Source organism: Excalfactoria chinensis, chromosome 2 (assembly GCF_039878825.1).
Source record: "Excalfactoria chinensis isolate bCotChi1 chromosome 2, bCotChi1.hap2, whole genome shotgun sequence".
Lineage (NCBI taxonomy): Eukaryota > Metazoa > Chordata > Aves > Galliformes > Phasianidae > Excalfactoria > Excalfactoria chinensis.
In genome coordinates, this window is record NC_092826.1 from 118,599,719 (window position 1) to 118,619,825 (window position 20,107).

General features: G+C 40.9%; 1 long non-coding RNA gene across 1 annotated transcript in view; it reads left to right on the top strand.

Annotated features, from left to right (window-relative positions):
• The window catches only part of LOC140248261 (uncharacterized), a 30,603-nt gene extending 10,726 nt beyond the window's left edge, over nt 1-19,877 (top strand). Inside the window, exons 2-3 of the long non-coding RNA XR_011902817.1 lie at nt 16,228-16,447; nt 19,320-19,877. This is a non-coding gene — a long non-coding RNA (uncharacterized lncRNA). The remainder of the gene's footprint in view (nt 1-16,227; nt 16,448-19,319) is intronic.
• The last annotated feature ends 230 nt before the right edge of the window (nt 19,878-20,107 follow it).

A 20,107-nucleotide genomic window follows, 5' to 3' on the forward strand; every position in this document is an offset into this window, starting at 1 on the left:
GTTTTATACTGTGTGATTTCCCCAAAAGTTTCTAAGCTGGTTTTGTAGCCACCTGCCACCAGAGCACAGCTCAGTACTAATCAGCTGTACAGAAAAACTGTTTTATTTTAGTCAAGTCATGTATGGCTTAAATGGACTGTAAGCAAGGTTAGGTACCAAGTAAGATTTCATGACAGTTTTATTTGAAAGCATCTATGGTAAAAGTGCCATCAGATTCCTGACTCCAGGCAGTACAAACTCATGCACATATTATTTCCTAAGTATCCAAACACTGTGGAGTTGAAGAAATTCATCTAGAGTTTATAACAATGTTTTTCTTTCCCTGCAACATACTGAGCAGCTCAGTAAACAAAGTGATTTTTCATAGCCTGTTAACGAAGGATCTTCCCCCCACCCATCACATGAAAATGATTTGACTGATTTTCTTCATCTTCTATGGCAAAACGCACACGGAGGGTATTTTGCAAAGGCCCATTGCGACACAGGACGCAGCTGCTGTGCCACCTACACGGAGTGAGAGCTCACACTTCAGGTTAAAACCTGAAGGATTTTATCAGTCTGCTCAAAGGAAAGACTTTCTACTGGAGACAGGAGGAAAACCATGCGCTGACTGTAGGGGTGCTTTAACCTGCTTCTAGATGATGGACTGAAAGCTTCATGGGCAGCTCCTATCTCTGAGCTGACCATTCCCAGCCCTTGGCTGAGGCAAACCAGCTCCCCCTCTGCGGTCTCCATTTCTGTTATAAATGTGAAGGAAAGTGTAAGGTGGCTTTGCTTAAGTCAAACATGTTTGGCTTTTGGAGGATAAATTATATCTGTTCTTTCTACAGATATCATACATCAGATACAAATAGTCAGAACTGCTGTGAAATAACTGATTAAAAGAAACCTTTTTGTTTTTCTTTATTGCAGTCCCATGCATGTTGTTTTCGAGGATATTTAACCAGGCAGATGTTCTGAAGAACAACCCCAAATCATATTTTGGTTGAAAGATTAGAAAAAGTAATATTCCATGTACCATTTTGCCTCAGGACAATTTAAGTATCACCTCCACTTCTATGCAGTTGGATCATTTCTGCACGAGTATTGTTAAAAAGGAGTTTGAGCTTTGAAAGGAGCTTTGTGGAGTGAAGATGTTTGGATATCCGGAGCATACTATCACACTAAATTACCAATTGATTTCCATGTTGAAGTGATGGATTAGCCCTTTGTAAAGCAGGCAAACGGGTGGCAGACACGATGGAGAAAAATCCCTCGGGATTTTTACACTTCATTGCATCGAGAGGAAGAGGTGGAGGAATCCCTTCATGTCCTGTGGTAGGGTAGGGAAGATAGATGAGGGTGTTACAGTCAGCATAAGTTTGCAGGCAAGACTGAGATTTGAACTTGGTGTCTTGTTGCACACAGATGTTCTGTTTGTATGATATGAAGTCACCGAGGACTGACCAACTCACACTACTCCATTTGAGAGGGCGATAACTCAGTACCTCTGGGAACACGAGGCTCAGTTCCCCGGCTGCTGAGTAGGGAGCTGGCACACTCTCATCTGAGGGACATGGTACAGAAGTGCTGGGCGAGTCATTAACTGAGAGCACGCCTAGATAGCTGGCTGAACATCAACAGCAGCGTGACCCTACATTTATGGCTTTGAGGGGACTACTCATGGATATCAGAACGATTTTGACCATGCAGCAAGTGCTGCTCTGGGGCGGTCCTTCTGTTTGTGCAAATTGACTGTTCTTGTTGAGGTCTGTTCGGATATGCTGGTAAAAACTGCTGGGATCAAACCCCACATACTTACCCTCTAAAAAAAAAAATCCTTTTTTGTAGATGTGAAGTCTATTTAAAATAATTTTCTAAGCATTAGAGAGACCGACTGCTGCTACCTGTTTGGAGGGTTGGAGTGGCTATGCCCATGCACTGCAAAAAACAGTTATGACTACTGTATGGATTGTTTTATTGAGGGAGGGACTTGCCATTTGGAAGAGAAAAATAATCGCCTATTCTCCCTGCTTTTTACAAAGCCCGTTGAAGTCAATGGGAGTGTTGGCATTGATTTGTGTAGGCTTTCATCAGGCCATGTATACGCAGGATTTCAAACTGGAGAGTGAGAAGGCATACGGTTAAAGAGAAAAGAAGATGGGGAGGGTTGGGGGGAAGGCAGTTAAACACAAGAAAATAATAGAACCCTTTATCTGTTAATTAGAGTTTACATGGCTCATGGAAAGCAGCATTCCTCCAGCACATCATCCCTTTGCCCTGCTACTTCATTTTTACTTTTCCCAGGTCGTTTATTGAACACTAGTAAACCATGCCGTGCATAGCACTAACCACTCAGCCACTCGGATGCAACAGGAAGGAAAGAATTGAACAGACTTCTCCAGGCTAAAAAGCACTTCTCATTTCTGAAGCTGATAACCACTCTCATTGAAATATGTTGCCTGGCAGCAATACCTATCCCTATCACCAGTACTTTTTGCTGAATTAACCAACAACATCTATTTGCTCGCTGCCTTTGGAGAAGCAGAACCTGGTAGAATCACACAGTTTTCCTAATGAAGCCCTGCTAGAATGCTTCAGCTGAAGCTGGAAGGGTTGACTGGACAGTCTCAGCTCACTCCCATATCCGTTTTCTCCTGGTTATACCCACCAGAAGACAGTGACAATTGGTTGCAATTAGAGAGGAAAAGTGCCATTGTATTTGACGCTAGGCTGGAGGACTCCGGAGATGTTGTTCAGTCGCTGGGTGTGTCTCAAACTGCTGGGTGACCTCGGGTAAGCCATTTGGGACTCAGACTTATGATCAGTTTATGACAATTTAACAAGCCATTGTGTCTCAGTTGAACGGCAGTGACTGTCCTTGTGTGCACTCTTACCCAGGGCACACACAGGCTGATGTGATCCAAATCGAAGATATACCAGCAAATTAAGCCAGTACAACCAGCTCTACTGTCATGAGATTGTATTCCTGACATGAGAAATAATCTGGTTTAAGACGTGGAAGGTCTTTTTGGTTTTGCTTTTTTTTTTTGATGGGTTGCATTTAACCTTAACCAGTACCCCAGTGTAGGTCTTGCTGCAGGAACTGTTATTCTGGCAGGGAAAAAAATGTTGGGCATGCAATGGCAGTGCTAGTTTAGCCTGTGCTGAAAGAGGTCTGGTTGCCTTGTCTGTACTGTGCAGTAAAAGGATGTGCTGGATGCTGCAGATCAGTTGCTGCTTGAAGATACTTTAAATGGTTGTGAGTTTGACCTGTTAGATCCAAATCAGCAAAGTACCTGCATACCTCTGTGGATTAGAACATTTGTTCCCCATGTAAAAGAGGAGGAAGAAACGTTTCCTTTATTCACACCCACCTCTGTTTTCTAACCATATGGGAAGCCATATAGTGGAGGTGCTCTTACTCCATGTTGGTACAGAGTTCAACATAACGATGCACTGATCTTATCTGCCTACAAGTAAAAATAAATCACAGAGTAATAGAGGGAGCGGTGCGCTCATCTGTCAGCAGAGAAAAGCAGAAGGCAGCAATCAGCTCTGAGTTCATAAACTTTGTTGTATGCCAATTAGCTCTGACCTCAGAGTAGTGATAAAGGTATAATCCAGCCCCTCGTGAGTCCCCTTTCATAGGTTTATTTCCCTCAATAAGACTTACTGTCCTAAATGCTATTTTTATAAAGTAATGTCTTTGCTACAGAAACATTATCTTAATAGTACAATAACATCAAGTTGCTATTACACGCTATAATCAATTCCTGTTTTTAGGGCAATGTTTTAGTAAGAAGATGTTGGATTTGTGAGCACAGAAGGATGAAGTGAAAAGAGAGCTGCTGGAGAGGACAGGTGTCTGTTACCACAAAGAGGAGACAGCCTCTCAGGGGCTGCAAGGCCCCAGAGAATGAGGAAGACAGAGCCCAGGCACTGCTGGTCAGGGAAAAGGAGCCACTTATTGCACAAGGAGCTGTACATCAATTTTACTACAAAGGCTTAATGTCTTGTCTGTGTGTAAGCTGAACTGATAGACATTATCTTTAGACAAATTGTTCTTTGCTCAGCTGGCTTGCACCCAAAAGCAGAGTATTTGCAGTTTGTTCTTAGATGCTGGTTAATAGCAGCTATGTGCTGGTTCTTATGTTTGTGATCATACTTTACCACGGCAGTAAATATTGGAGATAAAAACAATGTGCAGAGAGTAGGATCTGGATGGGTCACAGCCAGGCTGACACCTGACTCCTCCAACAAGAGCTTCACACCAGCATGTTCCAGGCCCCTGAAATGACTGCGTTTCTGATGTAGTAGCTACTAGCTAGCAATTAAATTTCTGTCTATAGAAAATGAGTCCAGCTGGCTCTGTTTCCTCTCTCTTGAGAGACTCTTCAAGGTTCTAGGTTCCCACAGCCAGGCTTCCATGGCTTCAAAGGCATAATTTGGCACATGCCCACTGGCATGCGTATGTCAAAGTACACGTACAGAATTTCACTGTTGAGGATTTGTGCCCCAGGGAAACTTCCACTCTGAGGTGAAATTACTTCTTTCCAAATGCCATACTTGAACTATGTAAGTACACACCCTTCAGCATAATAATAGTGACTTCCAAATGCAAAGACATAGCCTCTGATTTACAGCAAGCATACCCGCCACAGATTACCTCTTAAGATATCTGAAGGCAAAGTGTTCTTAGCAAGAGCTATTTACCCTAGATTCTCCCTGGTTACAAATCATCCTTATACATTATGTTGGAGGAACAATAAAGCAACCTTGCATTACCCCTTACAGACTGGCAGACGGATCAAAATGCTCTGGTTTCCTACTACTTCCCTTTCAGACAACCATGTTGCTCAACTCTAACCTCCGAAGTAAGCCACACCTTTCTGACATGAGTTCTCATGTGTTTTTTTTTTCACCAGACAGAATTTTTTGTGATGGAGAATTACTGAATGACAAGCAGTGTTCCCTCATGGAAAGAAGCCACAGAAGGTTTGCTTGCCAGATGAGACACCACAGAGGCTTGACCAGCGGGTATCTTTCCTCAGACTGTTCTTATTAAGATGTTTTGCTCCCACAATCTCGCTCCCTTTGTCAACATCTTTTCTGACGTACTCAAGGAAGGTTACACAAACAACATCCAAACCAATGACACTCCACACTGACAGTGGTAACACATGCAAATGCAAAAGCAAAAGGTGGCAGAAGGGCAAAAAAAAGTTATGCCTATGATACCACAAGTGACCTTCAGGTCTGACAGTGCACCAAGCCTCAATAAACAGGAACTAGAGTTTTTGTCACTCGATTTCTACTGTCCCAAAGGATTGTGTTTAGGTAGACTGGTTGTCTAAGCTCCCACTGCAGTCAATTGAGGAAAAAGTATGGACAGTACTATTTTTCAAAGATATTTAACTTGGATTTATTTGTTAGAATGTAGTGACTTTTTTTTCTGGAAGTGAACACAGAATTGTAGAATCATAGAGTTGTAGTACCACAAAATGGCTTGAGTTGGAAGGGACCTTAAGACTACCTAGTTCCAATCACCTTGCCATGGGCAGGGCTTCTACCCACAAGATCAGGCTGCCCAGGGCTCCATCCAACCTGGCCTTGAGTGTCTCCAGAGATGGAACATCTACAGCTTCTCTGGGCAGCCTGAGCCAGTGTCTCAACAGCCACCGAGTAAAAATTTTCCTCCTAGTATTAAATGCAAATCTCCTGTTTGAGTTAAGTCATTCCCCCTTGTCCTATCACTATCTACTCAGGTGAAAGCTGGATCTCCCTCCTGTTTATAAGTTTCCCTCACATTGTGGAACTCTTCAGTGAGGTCTCCCCAAAGTCTTCTCCAGGCTGTACAAGCCCATCTTCCTCAGCCTTTCTTCATAAAAGAGGTGCTCCAGCCCTCTGGTCATCTTCATGGCCTTCCTCAGGACCCACTCCAACAGCTCCACATCTTTCTTGTACTGAGGGCAGTACTCCAGATAGGGCCTTATAAGGGCAGATAGAAGGGGACAGTCACCTTTCTCACTCTGATGACTATCTCTCTTTTGTTGTTGCTCAAGATGCAGGTGGCCTTCCAGGCTGCAAGAGCACACTGCTGGCTCATGTAGCAAGCCAATGTCTGCCTCTATAACTGTAAAGGAAGCCTGGGAAACTAAGTTATGGTAGATGCCTGACACTTTGACAGCTAAGTCTAAGCAGATGACTCTTATCCAAGTGAATGAAATCAAATATGTACAGAATAGCTATGCAGGTAGAGTAAAAATATATAAAAAAATCCAATTGTGACTCTGTTTGGCATCCTACAGACTTTCTTCTGTGCCTAGGTTCTGAAGGATCAGGGTATCATCCAGTCAGAACAGCCTTGTAATTCAGTTTCAGCTGTGGAAAGGCTCCTTGGTTTTATTACTTTACATTTATTACATTTATCCAAATGAGGGACTACCCAGGAAGGCAGCGTGTGCTGCATGGTGCTACCTGAGCAGTATAATGTATTCATCTCAGGTTACTGCAGAGGTCATGCCAGTTATCACGTGTCCAGACAGTTTTCATCTCATCTTAGAGCTTCAACAGAGAGCTTGTCCATGACAGGTTGAAACCAGCAAAATAAGCCCATTGCTATTTTGTGTACCACTGGGTATGTAAAATCTGGTTTTATCAGTTGTTTCAGTGGAAGGAGTGGGTGGGACCTGTGGCACCTATTTAGGGCTCAGGTAAGAACAAGGCCTAAGTATCTACATTGTGAGTCCAGAGGTAGTACTCAAAGGATGCTGCTGTAGAGCTCGCATCTCTGTTTGAGCTCATCAGATCTGAACCTCTTGTCCTGCAAAGCATTGGCATCTTCTCAGGCTCATTTTGGAGGGTTGGCTTAAGCTTCAGAAGAGTTTCCTTTACTGAAAAATTGCTAGTGTTCAGTTGCTATCTGAAAGCATTTTGCATTTGCAATAATTTCTGAACACGTCACTTTAGATTCATTACAACATAGTGAATTTAATTAATTACAATGAAATATAACTCACTGTAACATCCTTAGCTTTCTCTAGACAGCACAGGTTTGCCTGCAGTCCTCCTTTTAGCCTGTTTCACTACATGTAATGTTCCTTCCTTTAGCACAAATGGCCACAGATCTTGTTCTGGTTGGGAAGCTAAACCATCAGTTGAATCAGGCCCTTCCTCCATGCAGATCTACCTACTTACAAAGAACACGAGAAGTCCCGTTTTTCAGTCTGCAAATGTAATCAAACCGACAAAGATGGTATCTTTGCTTATAGTACCACATCTTTTCATCCAGTATCTCTGATAAGCTCTGCCTTTAAGCGTTTATGTCTAGCTACTCTCCTTTTAGCTGTTGTGTTTAATGTTTCAGCTCGTTTGTTCTCTTGTACATGCATACACACAAATACATCCTTACAGAACACAATAACCCGCAGTACCATCTCAGCACATTATTCAAGATTTAGGGTGTACTTCTGCCTGGTCTTGGAAACCTGTAGTACCTCATCAGAGAGCTTTCCTGACTGTTAACTCAAATGAAGTGTGGTGGTTACTTCCATTAGCTTCAATGATTCTTCTCCCAGCCCCTAACTATAATAGAACATATTCACCCTGGTTTTACCCTTACAGGCTTTTCTACTTGCCTGTCTTTCATTTATTGCTATATGTGGCACTAAAATACAGAACAGAGGTTCTGGGACTGGATTCCTCTCTCACTGACAATAATTCCATAATCATCTCTTCCCACAGTTGCTAGATAGTGGAGATGCACTCAGTGCATGTCTTTTAATGAAAGAGGAAATAGAGCCTTATGTTTTCATCACTTTTGCCAACTTCTGCTAGATTGTTTGTTTGCTTATTTATTTACTGTTTCTCTCATACCTCAGTTATTTTTAGTTGACTTGAAAGAAAGCAGGTGACTTGTAGGAGTTCTGTGTGAGAAGACAGAACTGTCTGAGGTCCGCAAGGAAACTGCACTGAAGTGAAGAGTGTAGGAGTTAAAGCCAGGTTTCTGCCTATCAGTCATTTCTGGAATTAGGCAGATGATTCTCACACGTTTAGGAAGATATTAAATGACGAAGCTTTTAGCTGTTTCTCCTGTCAGACAACACCTGATGGCCAACAACGATGCTGACAGGGATTCACTTATGTCACAGACTTTCTTCAGGGTGAACTACAAAGAAGCATATGGGTCAGTGTGACCCATCCCTTCTTTACAGCTGTGGAAATGCATTTTTTTTTTTTACAATAGAAAAACAACTCTGTGATACCTTGATTGCTGAAAACTGCAATTATCATCATTGTTTATGCATTAGGGAAACCTCATCCTAAATCTGGCACCATATGGGGGTGAAAAGAGCAGCTGCTGACATTTCAGGATAATCATTATGATCTAGCTGCAGATATGACTCAGCATGATGAGTCTGACAAGAATGAGGAGGAAAAAAGCAAAACAGCACAGGCAGGTTTCAAGTGTCGCTTCAAGGCATCAACCCAAGTGCATTTTCAAGGGGAGAGTTTTTCAACATGCAGAGAGGGACAGCTCCATCCCAGCTCCGAACGGGTAGACTAGGCGGAACTGTAGACCTGCATAACCAAAAGGCTTGATCATGTTTGTGTGTGTTGTAATTTGAGTGAGAAAAATTATAACTGTCTGGAAGAGTTTAGGGATATTGTTATTCCCCCACAGTTTTGTGAAAAATAAAGCTATACCAAGCAAGACCATGCAAGCAGCCCCACCTTCCTGCTTTCAACCTCTCCTGGAAGAACTGGCTCCTCACTTTCCATGAGTCTGGCATTCAACTGATTCATTTTGATCAGAAAATAACAGAGATATTTGGCTTCTTCCATGCAGCTCCAGTGGTAATCTTTGGCTTCCCTGTATTATTTCCCTGAACATACTCCACTTTCTCTTAGAATGTGTACAGAAAATTTCACTTCAAATGACCTTTTAATGTATTAAATCCCCTGGATATGTTTTTGACTTCCCCAAGCAAGCCTGCTCCTTTCTTGCATACATCTGAATCACATAAATGTTTTCACTATCACGAATGAATCATGTATGACACTACTCATACTCAAGAAATTTAGTACTAGAATCTCATTTCATATCTCCAAAGCCAAGGTCTGGTGCATTAGATTTGTCAACAAATAGTATCTGTGTTTACTCCATAAATGTCTACTCCAAATATCTTCTGTCACTTGTAGACTTTTTGTTGGGATTATGTCTTCTTTTATGGAGGAATTCATATGCTATCACCCCTGACACAATCCATTAGAGATGCAAAATACAAGTGCTTCCTTCTCAAAATGCTCATCTGGGGAATAGATGGGGAATAGATCTGGGGTTACGCAGTGCCTGTCTCAAGACCGAGATTCACTCATACTTTTATCATAGGATTGCTCCCATTGTGTGAAGAGGCTGGCCTGAATTAGCATGGATGCGATTCCTGTCTAGCAATAGTGTAGAGGCCATAGAATCCTGAGCTAAAACAATACTAAGACCAAGCTTCTGCTCACCTTTCACCAGTTCAGCAGTTTACAGTTCATCACCTTCCTGTGACTGAGGTCATCAGTGAAGGACATGGCAACAAAGTGTGGCTATTGACTGGAGTAGTTGATCTGGCTTTTGGAGGTTGGCCAAGAGGCAACTCAACCTATAGTGGTTGGGTATTTCTCTTTTATTCTAATAAAATCTTATGTAGGATCAAATCAGTAATAAATTGTTTTGTAGGTACAAGCTACACTTTTCAAAGCATTGCAGGGTATTGAGATGTGTCACAATCTCTATTGTCCTGTTTTGAAATACAGTCGCTGCTGTTCTGGCTGGTTTTGTAGATTCTTTCATAGCTCAAATATTCTCTTTGTTTCCAATATTATATAAATTCTCAGATATAAATGAGCAGCCTGACAATCCAAATTCCTATGATATCAATTTGAAAAGACAGCATTTATCAGTTAATAAATACGTTTATAGTGTGTTCCTATGGCTGTAGAGAAGGGAGATGAAGCTGAAGGGTCTACGACCTGCGCTCTTCTTCTCTGGTAGTCAACTGAATATTTATATGTTATGATGGAGATGTTCATGGTTTAGCATTGCTGTCTGTACCCATTATCACTGTTGTTATCATCTTTGTTATTTCACTCCCTGAAGATCAAAATCCCTCTATATTAGAATCTGAACAAGAAAGTGAGAAGCCTTGCTCCCACTCTAATCACCTTTGTTCATGTTTTGACAGCACAAAGAAAGATGGGTCCCTGCTGTGCTGTGTGGAACAGCACCCATCTGATCAGGATCAGTGTGTGAAAATGATACTATCCTCCTTCTTTCCCATGCTCTCTAAAAAACCCTTCAAATAACAGGAGAACTTGCACAGCAGCAAGCCAAGGGCCATGAACTTCTAGGCAGGAGGCTGCCTGCAGATTCTGGCTGTGCTGACACTCCTTTATTACTGGTAAAATCTCATTTCTTGTCTCAAAGAGGTCAGAAATACAAAAAAATTCCATGAAAAAGATGTATTTTACTTGCAAAGTAGCCTCTGAATCTACAGTGTTGGACTTCAGAGATGGAAGCCATGTATCAACTGAACTAGCTCTGTCATATTGTTTACTCAGTTATTTGGAGAGTGTGGTGGTGGCTACACCTCTGCAGATGTCTGGCTACATCTCTGTTTATATAGATTTGACTTGATTACATGCTGTATTGATCACTTTACTGATGACCCATGGCTGACTTGGACATAGTCTAATGTATTGCACAAAGCTGAGATTTTATCTCTGTAAAGTCTCAGATGACTTGATCAAAATCAGTGTTTTTTTGGACAGAAATATCCACAATTCAGAAGAAGGGATGTTGTTGTTTTACTGGTGCTGAAAGTTTAGATCTAAATTGATACTGAGTTTCTGTCCCATGTGGCGTGTTGCAATGAGCTGATGCTTCACTGCTCTTCTGGAAAATCTGTTCTTCCATGATGCTAGCCAGTTTTCATGCATAAATACAGTGAGCATAGTTTTTCTTGCGGAGGAGCAATATGTGATTGGAATTAAATATGGACACACGGGATATTTCCTCTCGTTAGTGCTAGAAAGTCAATATATTTTCTTCAGATGATCCATCATGCAGTCGAATTACCACTTCTTACTGGAAAGGCCATTCTGATAAAACTGTGATGTGCACTGCAGAACTGTGAACTCAGAGTTGAAATACAGTTATGACTGAGGTGCTTTGGGTAGATGCTGTGTCAGCCCCTGAGAATTATTGCTTCATTTACCTCTTGAATTTTAGTGTGATCCGTTACAATTCTTGATCTTCAGTTGTTCTGCAATAAAGACTGGGGAAAAATTACAAAGCATTTGATATAAACTCCCATACATTTAAAACATAGCCAAGATCTTGCCTTGTGTCTGGAAAACATGCTGTCTGAACAACGAAACTGCAGTGAACCACATAAGATTTTTGCTGTCTGTCAACAACACTGAGAAGCTGTTGCAGCATCTTAACTGAACCTTCATTCTCAACATGCTGTTACGCACTCTAGGTCTCTACAGGCTACAGTGGGACGACTGTGTGCATTGCAGCCATGATTAGAAGACAGATGTTTTTCCAGCTAAGATGTTGCAACCATAACTTAGAGGCCAAAACAGAAAAAGATGCTTTTTTTTAAAAAAAAAAAACAACAATGGTAGCAAAACTACCCTTCTAACAAATGTATGGTATTATTCCTCAATTCGTTTCTAAGACATGATGTTTCTCTTCCTATTTAACAGTATACAGAAGGAAACAATAAAACTTGCATCACAGATCTGAAGAGTAGTTTTTGGGCCGTGCCCTCATGTTGGTCTAGAAGAAAATAAGGAGCAGAAGGCTAAGCCAAGAACATGTGTGGGGACTGGCACCACGAGAATGCTCCAAATTCCTGGTCAGATCCCCTCTGTTTTTTGTACGCCCATTCTAAGCAATGTGACAATGTGTTTGCTTACTGGTTATATCACCACTGGAGACAGAATGTCCTCTGGGGCTCCTCCAATAGGAGGATGATTTGTTGGTTTAGCAATCATTAACTCATCCCTATTTTTTTAACGCAAATTAAAGTTGGCAGTAGAGTAGGCTCATGCTGCTCAGTGGCAGCTCCTTGGCAGCTCCTCATACTCTCTGGTTAGGTCCTCTTTGCCAACCAACACATGGACTTCAGCAATTGTTTGGAGTGCTTCAGCTGGCTTGTAATCAGATTTATCTTCTCCGAGCTGTACTGGCAGGTAACTTAAAGGCCTCTCAGAAAACATCTAGGGCTTTTGCTAAAACCACTAATACACTCACTAGCTGAGCTATTTGTAACTGGAAGTAAGTAGCTAGATGCCATGTCTGTATGCATCGAATCATCTAGTAAACCAAAAGCTTTAGGTCAGAGAACATTTTAAACTGGAGAGGTACATGCAAATACTTCCAGCTTGGGATGAGGTCAGTAGTCTCCACTGGTTTCTGGGATACTGAAGCTGGGGTATTTGTAAAGTTCAAAAGGCTGCTGACAACATCAATCAAAACCTATTATGTGACACATTATTTGCTTGGAGATCTGCTGTATTAGGATGCCATGTGTCTGGAATCAGATAATTTTAATTGTTATCATATGTAATTGTCAGCCGCATAATCGTGTCTGACCAAGCTTTAACAGCGTTTGTCTTTCAGACTTTCCTGAGGCCCAAGGTTTTGTGGATTACTTCAGCAGTCTTTTTAATACCTAAAGAAAAAGTTTTCACAGGCCGGACACAGTCGTGATCCTACATCTGAACAACAAAACGTCTGATGTCAAACCAATACTGCAATCTGACTTCCCCAGGATTTCAGAATTCATTATGAAATGCTATCAAGCTGTAATAGCAGCAATGAAACCTTTTGTTCCAATCACGCAAAGGCAAACAGACTGATTCTGCTTTTAGTCACATTGTTTTGAATGGATTTACCCTCTGTTTCTGCTAATGTAACTGGCTCAGCAAGTTTCTAGGAGATAAAAATATACTACAAAATGGAAGAGGAGGGGGGATGCTAACAGTTATTAATTATTGTTATTGAAAGAAGTAGAAAGAAGCCGAAGTTCTATTGTGGTTCTTATTATTCTAAAATCAACACTGAGGCATGCTGTAACGCCATCACATTCAAAGCATATGTGATGGTAGTATTTCATGATTAGTCTGATAGTATTTCCGAAGCTAAAATTAGTTGCATGTCTTCCCTGTGTTTTACTTCGGGTTTGCAGCTAACAAATAAGGACTGCTCTATCTAGCAACTTGCAGTGCTGCAAGACAAGCTGTATTGCAGACTCAGTTACACATTCTGAATATCTGATTAACTTTTTCTTTCATAACATCCCTTAAGGTTAGATTAAACAATGATAATCCACCTCCTTAGAACAGTGGTTGATAAGCAATTGCCTTGATAAGAGACTGAGAATGTGGTAAGAAGCAAATAAAGTCTGGATTCCAAATGTAAAACAAGCTTGCGGAGTTTTTCTTGAACTCTTACATAGACAGATACAAGAATAAGAGATCACTATTCATTCCTCATACAAGAGGCAGAGAAGGAAATGCTGGCTCTGGTAAATTTGTGTTGATCTGTACTCATGTGTGTAGATCATAGAATATGATTTGTTTGCTTATGTGCCTGTTTGTATGTCTTTACAGTTATTCTTCTATTGAACAGAAAAGACTCTCCTGTTTTGGCTAAAGTATGTCTTCCTCTTGGTATTAAGGGTTCATAAAACATAGTCAGTATATCTCTGTTTTTAACTGTAATAGTTAAAAAGGCACTTTAATTTCAGTTCTGGCTTATCTGTATTAAGTTTCCAGACTGTGATTCTCCTGCTAGATGGAAGCGTTCTTTCTTACTTGCAATTTTCCCCTGTCAATCTCTTGTATATAAAACTCTCCTCTTCCCATCTTCTCCCTGATAAAATAAACATATGGAACTTCTTAATTTTTTTTTTTTCATTGTCACTGCAGGGAAGTGTCCTTTCAATAATTCTCAGTTTCTGTTTTACTGCCCGGTCTTCATCACTGTATCCCATCCTGCCAAACTCGTGTCATTCACAAATTGTATTTAGGGAGATGTTTATATGACTATTGGTGAAACTGCTAAAGAATATTAGGCCTTGTACAGACCCCGAAGGAGCATTGGGAACATTCATTCAATCTCAATTCCCAGATGATACCTGTTTTTTTTAGATCTGTCAGCCAGTTTTTAATCCATTTGATATGTGCTTTATTGGTATCGCACAATGCTAATATCATAATACTATGTCAGTTTCTGTGGATATTAATTTAACCCTTCCTTGTTCCTTCTGCACTACTGCAGTATCAGTTCTTTTCATGTAGAATTGTGGTGGTCCCTCTGTGACAGGCAGACCGGCTCCACCATGTCGCTTTCTCTCTCTCTCTCTCCTCAACAGAGCAGGGGAAAAAATACGACGAAAAAAGGCTCATGGGTTGAGATAAGGACAGGGAGATCACTCACCAATTATCATCGCTCAGCTTAAGGGAGATTGAAGTGATTTATTGCCTACTAATAACAGAATAGAGCAGCGAGAACTAAACGCAAACTCCAAGCACCATATCCACTCTCTTTTTACTCCTTCCCTGTGTGGTGCAGGGATATGGGCAGTGGGGGCTGTGGTCAGTCCATAACTCTTTGTCTCTGCCTCTCCACCATGGTTCCTCCCTGCTCTTGTTGCAGGTGGGGTTTCCCGCAGGCTGCAGCACTTTGAGCACTGTTCCAACACAGCTCTGTACCACGGGGCCCATCCTTCAGGGGCAACCTGCTGAATTTCCTTCCAGTCTTCACCTTGATCTGAACAAAGTCTTACACTGTACATCCAGAAATTAGGAAAAGCAAAACCATTAATGGGAGACATAAAAGAACAATTCTACATTTTAAATTGTGATTCCAGATTTCATAGTGAGATGAGTAGTGTCTCATGCAAAAAGCTGATCCATTATAAGTAAGTGCTGAAGCCAGCATAGCTACTACTGAAATTGGGAACCTATGTTGTTGGTATTCTTCAAGTTATATAATTGTATGAGACATGCGTAACCAATTTAACTATAATGCAATGACAAGGAAATTAGCTTCTACAAGCGTTGACTATTCAGTATGTTTAACGTACCTGGAGCCCCAAAATACATGTATTTATTACCAAAGCCAGTGGATAGACAGAAGTAAAAAGGCCCAGAGAAAACGTGGTGGTAATGGTATTCTGTAGCTGGCATCTAAATAAGTTGTTTTCAGAGTAATTACTGCATGGTATTGTACACAGTCTGAAAGATATTAAATAGAACACTAAGTTAGTAATGCTGGAAAACTCAGTCTCGTACCTAGTATGTATTAATTCTAACTGCATGGGTGACATAAATATGCCTACATACAGTGCAATGTATGTGTAATTTGTATAAAGGTATTTGAGGAGTGCAAAAGGAGCTGGGAAGAATCAGGTGCTCACAGAGCAGAAGTCGGTGTACCTCCATGACTTTGATAAAGCTATTATAGTTTTCCTTACCGTTGGATTTTGCTCAGAAAAGGAGAAGTGCAAGAGTTCTTTATTTAAATCCGATTTGGTTTGCTGGAGAAGAAGAGTGACAGTTTTTTTTTTTTTTTTTATTACTATTATTTTTTACATACATATCTCTGGCAGCTCCTCTCTCGTTACTCAGTCGAGGTACACTTAGATACATCGTTCCATAAAAGAAATAACAAGGTAAATTAAGACAAGGTCTGGGGGAAATTGTTGTTTCAGCCTAGACCAAAATCTTCACTTTGTTGAGTTACAGATGGCTTTTTGACTGCAGCAGCCTCAAAGGTGGACATTAGGCAGATCAAACGACGCCTGAACTCTGGAGGGCAACGGCAACTTTGAAAATAATTAGGGATAATGTTGGGATATTGACTACAGAGATCATTTTCTTTCAGATCACTAATATGAAAGGGAATTCTTAGGAAAACAGAACTGTCTCCACCTTTAAATAGCAACAAAAAGAAATGCAGCAAAATGGGCGGTTGGTTAAATTCTGTGTTCCTAGACACGTGCCATTTCCCATTTGTAATCAATGAGACGCTTCTGTACGCACCTCAGGGCAGAATCTGGCTCATCATATGTAACACTTTTACGTTGATTTAGGATGATTAATGGTCAAGTCAGTAGCTGTGTAATAATTGTGAATTCGACTCTATCACTGCTTAATTTTATATGATTTTTAAATTTACAGCTGCCATGGAAAATGACCAGAAATCTACAGTCTGAGAAAACCCATCCATCATCTTCAGGCAGCCTTCCAATCTGTTAACTTCAGCTGCTACTAAGAAGTGTCTGAGTCCAGGAAAAGCAATTATTACGATGTTTTACAGAATAGCTTCCAGATAGTGGATGATGTAAACTGCTCTTGGGCAACATTTCTTCTGAGCAAGAAGGCTTTTTTATTTCCTTCAGTAAGTGTCTTTACCTACGTAAGCATGATAAAAGCAGAGGTTGGGAGACAAAGTCTTAAGTGTTGGAAATGGGGTTTGACCCTAGCTACTGTGTTTGTTGATACTGTTTACACTTGGATTGCTGTGCTTTGTGAAGTTCTTGTTACAGCTTGGTCAGCTCAGAAAGGAGGAGTTATTATTGCCTGGCGTGGAGATGTAGTGGTTAGCACACTGCACCACACAGTGCCAAGTCAGGCATCCTGGTTTAACTTCAAGTTCCCTTCCAAAAAGTTATATCTTAGCTACTGTCCCGCATACAGAACCTGCAATGCAAACCAAAGCCAAACTAGTGCACCAGGATCTCTATTCTGTTCCTTGCTATTCTGAGGCCCTATATAAAAGTGCAGCATCACTGCAGGTGGCTCCCAAGTAACACCTCCCAGATCATTACCTCCCCAAAATAATTGCATTGCTAAGTGACGGAGGTGGATATCCTGCAGACGTAGAGAGGACAGAGGAAGAACTCCTTCACAGGGAAGGCGGTCAAAGGAAGAGTGGATAGTTTTATCTGGGATGGCTTTCGCTGTAGCTTGATTCATATAGTGAGCAACCTCTGGCAAGGAGTTGAGGAAAAAAGCATGAAAAATCAATTATGACAACAAACATAAATCAGCAAAATTTCTACATTAGGACCTTGGAGCCAAAGCATGCAGGATCAGTCACAGAATGACACGGTGGCATCAAGCCTCTTTGATTAGTTTCATGGGCTGGTTCCTATCACACTTCTGCAGCAAGTTTCTCGCTACTAGTCATTGGCTGCTCACTCACCCTTACTGGCAGATGTTGGCTTATGAGTAACTCTGGAATCATTTCAGTCTGCCACAGCTAGACTTCTTGATCCTGATGGCAGTTTCTGGCAGATGATGTTCATCTTGCTTCAGATACTCATCTAACTCAGCGAACTGGATGACTTGTCTTCTCAATTCCACTTCTGTAGCATATTAAGGATCATCTTGGCAAGTTTTGGGTTTTTTTTAATTTCTTTTTGAGTTTTGACACTAAGAGGGATTGTGTGGTCTGGATTACTTCTGAAACTTCAAATTAACGTGCTAGATCTTTCTGCATAACATGTAGTCCAAACCTAGTTACCCATTTAATTTGCAAGCAAAAATCTTGGTCTTGAATACCATTGTTAAGCTGTTTGCTAGGAGAAAGGAGATCATGGTATCCTTATCATCTTTGACTGATGAAGGAACTAAAGAGATACATTGGAAGGTCAGGAATTGCAGTTTGCCTTGCTTAAGAAAAACTGTTCAGTGCATCAAGATATTTTAAAGCATCGAAGCTTCTTTGGCCAGCAGATGCACATTGACACATAGTACATATTATTAAAATATGTATAGGCATTCATCCCAATGCTTATTTCTTATATACATTATATGATTATAATCTGTGTTTCCATTCCTTCTGATATGTGTGTAAAATTCCTTCTTATATCTACATTCACTTCCATAGGTAAATGTTTTTCTTCAGTTTATTCTCACACCTTTAATTGTTGAAGATTGATGAATACCAGCAAACATCCTGGTTTTGGTCTCTAATAAGAGGGTAGGGTACATTGCTGAAAGGTCAACAAGTGGTGTTTGGGAGTTCCTGGTCTCCTGCACACTCTGAAGATTAGTGAGTTGAAAGGCTGATCATATGAAGCCATATAGCTTCATATTATCCATATAGCTGAGACGATCACATTTTGGCTCTATGAAGGCCTATACCTGAAACATTCGCCGGGTTAGTTACATGTCCCACTGTTTCTCGGGCAGTGGTCTACTGCAATATTGGAAGGTTGTTAAAAGTCCCTAGGGAACAAATGTTCTCATTCTCATTTCTTATTGGGTTTTTTGTTGTGTTTCTTTTTTGCTTCATGTGAATGGTTTTGGTCACTAGCGATGTAAAGTATTAAACCGTGATGGTGAAATTATGAGCTGGAAACATATGGCGGCAGCTGCTTGATTCTGGATGGTGTTGTGCTGTAGGCAATGATGAGAGAGGTGAAAAGAAGAACGTTGTTTCCAGTTTGTCAGATGGGTTGTAGCACTGACAGAAAGTCCAACAGTCAGACAGTTTCTAGGCTAGGAATTATGAGCCTACTGAACTGGAAAAGTGCTACATCTCAATATCCATTATGTTAGAAGATTATTTTAATTAAATATGTAAATTAAGATGTGTCTAAGCAACGGCTATTAAATTTAAAGACGTATTTTTCCATTAGTTAGAAATCAGAAATCGTTTATTTCCTAGAGACATCCGTTTGCAACAAGAATGGCTCTGATCTTTCTGGTATTGCTCTGCTGTGTTCTTTCACAGCGGTGTGTTCAGTCTGTAAAGCACAGACCAGTAATGAATATGGTGCTTTTATCATCCAGATCCAGATTTTTTCGTCTTGGTCCCTAAATCTTTTCAGACCCATCACTCAGCTCACGTAACAGGTCTCTGACAGTTCTCTATCTCTTCTTGAACTGAAAAAGTCAGAGGGGAAAAAAAACAGGAGTTCTTATGTATAAGAATTTGAAAATTACTCCTGTCTGGACGCTGCCAAAGCCAAAAGTAACAGCACATATTAAAGCAACAACAGCAGCCCAGCAGCCAACACGTTAGCTGTAGAGCACAACGTTCCAGATGCACCACACTGAATTCAAATTCATATGAGCCTGTTCACTGAGTAATTTGGCTGAGAGGCACCGGAAAACAGGTGGCATTTTTTCAGTTTTATACTTTGCAACTCATGAAGGTCCCCACGGTCACGTTTCTGTACGCTGTTCCTTTGTGCCTTCCTTTGGGCTTGTCAGAAGGGATGTGCGAATAAAGAGAAACCTGAGTTCTGTGTTGTTTGTAGGGCTTGGTTCAAAGAGGATTGACAGCCACGGAACGACCTCACCAAGGCTTCCAGGACTTCTAGTTACGTCATTAATGAAGACCTTCTGAACATTTTGATCTTCTGCCTTCCCTGTGAAGAAGAATAATGATCCCGCCTTTGAAAAGTGTTTTGAAATTGTCAGGGATTTAGATATTAATCATTCTTATGCCTCTTTAGAAGCAGTAAGAAATGAAACAGCATTTACAGAAAGACTGTGTTTTATTATATTTACAACAATGGAACTGGAATATAACCTTTTTATTTAAAAATCAAGCTGCAGATTAAGTTTTGATTGCAGTATTTTGTACTGAAAATAAGAATAATGGAAGCAATTAAGTATTCATATTCCTGCTCTCACACAAACACCTTCCATGGTGAGCCTGTTTATGCAACTGCGTGTGCCATACAATTGTTTTTATTACCTTCTTATAAAACAGCCTGTATAAAACACTTTCTTTTTGATTGTTTCTGTGTGTATTGTTGAGCGTGTTTGCATTCGAAAGGGCTTTGCCTCATTAAAGCAATTACTGTAAACTTGCTGTAGTTTGTTGCTTTCCCCCCCCCCCCCCCTTCTCCCTCTGAGCACTAGAAATATCCATAAAGAGCTCTTGCCCAGTCAGGATGTGCTGTATCTACCAAAGCGAGCAGTGGGAAGCTTCATTCTGAGCACAAAAAAATCTGCAGAGATTTTCTTCAGCTGGAGGATCAAAACAGCAGTGAGCCCGAGGGGGGATGGAGCTGAGCAATGCCTGCTCTGGCAGCTCCCC